A 4,021-nucleotide genomic window follows, 5' to 3' on the forward strand; every position below is an offset into this window, starting at 1 on the left:
GTGAACTCCCTGATGTTCAAGCTGGTTTTAGAAAAGGCAGAGGAACCAGAGATCAAATTGCCAACATCTGCTGGATCATGGAAAAAGCAAGAGAGTTCCAGAAACACATCTATTTCTGCTTTATTGACTATGCCAAAGCCTTTGACTGTGTGGACCACAATAAACTGTGGAAAATTCTGAAAGAGATGGGAATCCCAGACCACCTAACCTACCTCTTGAGAAATCTGTATGCAGGTCAGGAAGCAACAGTTAGAACTGGACATGGAACAACAGACTGGTTCCAAAGAGGAAAAGGAGTACGTCAAGCCTGTATATTGTCACCCTGCTTATTTAACTTCTATGCAGAGTACATCATGAGAAACGCTGGACTGGAAGAAGCACAAGCTGGAATCAAGATTGCTGGGAGAAATATCAATAACCTCAGATATGCAGATGACACCACCCTTAGGGCAGAAAGTGAAGAGGAGCTAAAAAGCCTCTTGATGAAAGTGAAAGAGGAGAGTGAAAAAGTTAGCTTAAAGCTCAACATTCAGAAAACGAAGATCATGGCATCCGGTCCCATCACTTCATAGGAAATAGATGGGGAAACAGTAGAAATAGTGTCAGACTTTATTTTTTTGGGCTCCAAAATCACTGCAGATGGTAACTGCAGCCATGAAATTAAAAGATGCTTACTCCTTGGAAGAAAAGTTATGACCAACCTAGATAGCATATTCAAAAGCAGAGACATTACTTTGCTGACTAAGGTCTGTCTAGTCAAGGCTATGGTTTTTCCTGTGTTCATGTGTGGATGTGAGAGTTGGACTGTGAAGAAGGCTGAGCGCCGAAGAATTGATGCTTTTGAACTGTGGTGTTGGAGAAGACTCTTGAGGGTCCCTTGGACTGCAAGGAGATCCAACCAGTCCATTCTGAAGGAGATCAACCCTGGGATTTCTTTGGAAGGAATGATGCTAAAGCTGAAGCTCCAATAGTTTGGCCACCTCATGCGAAGATTTGACTCCTTGGAAAAGACTCTGATGCTGGGAGGGATTGCGGGCAGGAGGAGAAAGGGATGACCGTGGATGAGATGGCTGTATGGCATCATGGACTCGATGGTCATGAGTCTGAGTGAACTCCAGGAGATGGTGATGAACAGGGAGGCCTGGCGTGCTGCGATTCATGGAGTCGCAAAGAGTCGGACACGACTGAGTGACTGAACTGAACTGAATGCACTTTACTCCATCTCCCATACTAGATACAGTGAAATTTTTTCTATGTGGCCAAATATGTTAAATAACAATGTTAAATTACCAGGATTCCCTTTAGATTACAATTTAACATTCTTACTAATTTCTAATTTCTCTTACCTCAGTTGCTACATTTGTAAAAATCAGCAGAATGTTGGTTACAGCTACTTTGGGTAAATATTTGTTTACTTGATAATGTATTCTGCTTTAGGCTGGCTTTAGGCATCTGTGATGGTGACAGGAAATTCATCCTTCCCTCTCCAACATGATGCATTTAAATCAGTTTGGGTTTGAGTTGGTAAAGGATAAACTGCTCAGAAAGGGAAATGGGATGCATTTACTTTTGGTCTCTCAGGGGAAAGAGAATTTGAACAGAAGATCACACCTCATGTTCATCTGCAAAACGAAGCACTCATCCCATTGCCAGGTGTTATTTGTGTTTCACAGACATATGGATAACTCAAGAGACATGCCAAAATGAATTTTTAAAAAATTATTTTAAACTGGGTGTAAATTGTTAATGGCAGAATATCTTGACACTAATCAAAACAGAGTAAAGGTTACACTTGTATATTTCCAAACTAAATAATAACATCAAATTTATAAATACCTATTGAACACCTACAGTATGCAGGGATGATAACATTGAAGATGAAGGATTCCTGATACTCCACATACCTTTGACTAGTCGTAGCTAGAAAGTTAAATTGTTAGTCGCTCAATCCATGTGTGACTCTTAGGGGCCCCTTGGACTGCATCCTACCAGGCTCCTCTGTCCATGGAACTCTCCAGGCAAGAATACTGGAGTGGGTAGCCATTCCCTTCTCCAGAGATCTTCCCAACTCAGGGATCAAACCTGGGCCTCCCTCACTCTGGGCTGATTCTATACCATTTGAGTGACTAGGGAAGCCCCTAGTAGTAAGCTGGAAGTGTACACAAATACATTTCTATTGTGATTGAAGCTGTTAAGCCAATATTGGCTGATCCAACTGCTCCAAAATTCTAGTTTGTTCTGGCATCTTTGTCCCAAGAGCTGCATCTACTATCAGATCCCATAGTTGCAAGGGTGCCTTGAACAGGATGGAACACAATTCCATTTACCACGTAGATACCTTGAGGAGCTGAAATGTTGGTTCTGTTAGATTAATGACATTTAAAAGTGATGTTATCTTTGGCAGAAATTGGGGGGTTGATGTAATGAATAGCAATTCTCCCCTCAATGTTTCCCAGGGCAACCTGTTCAGTTTATTCTGTTTGTCTTTAAAAAACAGCCACACGTTGATGCTGATGCTTCAGTGGAGATGCTATCCTCCTGAGTTCAGAAGGTTGATTCTCTAATTGATAGATAATCAGTTCCCTCTCTGCAGCTGCCACCCAGCCATAGGATCATCATGTCATCAGAGTGACACCTTTCCGGAAGTTGTATAATCATCATAGGAGTTGATGATTGTGTATCCCCAAACTTCAAAGTCTTATCCTAGTTCCAGGTCATCACACAACTGTAGTTTGGTGTTGTGATCCAATGTATGGTTTTGTTGCACAATGTGTCTATTGCCTGCTTACTGTTGAGGTCCCATGTTTTGGCAGTCTTATCATGTGATGCTGTAAACACTTTGCTCCCATCATCTAGCACTCCAGCAGACATCTAGCACAGGCTAGGTGTGTATCTGCTGGGCTTTTGCAATAGTCTGTCCACTATCTTGAGCTTCCTGCTGCTGCTGCTAAGTCACTTCAGTCGTGTCCAACTCTGTGCGACCCCATAGACGGCAGCAACCAGGCTCCTCTGTCCCTGGGATTCTCCAGGCAAGAATACTAGAGTGGGTTGCCATTTCCTTCTCCAATGCATGCATGCATGCTAAGTTGCTTCAGTCATGTCCGACTCTGTGCGACCCCATGGACAGCAGCCCACCAGGCTCCTCTGTCCACAGGATTCTCTAGGCAAGAGTACTGGGTTGCCATTTCCTTCTCCATTGAGCTTCCTAGCAGCAAACATCAACATTGTTAGCCCACGATCCTACAGAAGAAAGTTCCCCAGCAAGGTTGGTAGGCTAAAAGACAACCAATCCTATCATCAGGAGAGGATGTTACCTCAATATCCTTCATAAAGTGAAAGTGAAATTTGAAAGTCTCTCAGTCACGTCTGATCCTTTGTGACCTCATGGACTATACGGTTCATGGAATTCTCCAGGCCAGACTACTGGAGTGGGTTAACTGTTCACTTGTGCAGGAGATCTTTCCAACCCAGGGATCAAACCCAGGTCTCCTGCATTGCAGGCAGATTCTTTCCCAGCTGAGCCATCAGGGAAGCCCTTCATATACTTCATAAGGTTGTGATTTATCAGTGGTTATGTTGCCAAACATGCTGGTCCTGCCAGATCCAAAACCCGAGCTTGTTCCAAACAGATTCATGCCACGGAGGGAAGCCAGCAACAGGGAGCAGGAGGAGCTCAGAAGCCTGTGACTCTGCTTGGGCATGAAGGAGATGGAAGCAAGGCAGCAGGCCGGCAGAAGAAACTGCCCTCCAAATTTCTAAAAGCAAGATTTTCAACCATGGGATTTGGGAGCAAATACGCCAGTGAACAGCATATTTCTCCTTCTGCCTCATCTTCTACATCTAATCAACACTAATGTTTTATGAATTGTAACTCCTAAACATCACTGGAACATACCATTCCTCTCCATCCGTCCATATGTCACATCCCTAAGCAGAAGCCACCCTCATCTCTTACCTGGACCTTCTCCTAACAAGTCCCCCTATACCAAGTCTTTCCCCATTCCAAACTACTTTTCATATC

General features: G+C 43.6%; 1 pseudogene; it reads right to left on the reverse strand.

Moving 5' to 3' along the window:
- Positions 1-2,109: 2,109 nt before the first annotated feature.
- Positions 2,110-3,635, reverse strand: LOC120881537 (annotated as a pseudogene).
- Between the last annotated feature and the right edge of the window lie 386 nt (positions 3,636-4,021).

Source organism: Oryx dammah, unplaced genomic scaffold (assembly GCF_014754425.2).
Source record: "Oryx dammah isolate SB20612 unplaced genomic scaffold, SCBI_Odam_1.1 HiC_scaffold_23, whole genome shotgun sequence".
In the NCBI taxonomy this organism is placed as follows: domain Eukaryota; kingdom Metazoa; phylum Chordata; class Mammalia; order Artiodactyla; family Bovidae; genus Oryx; species Oryx dammah.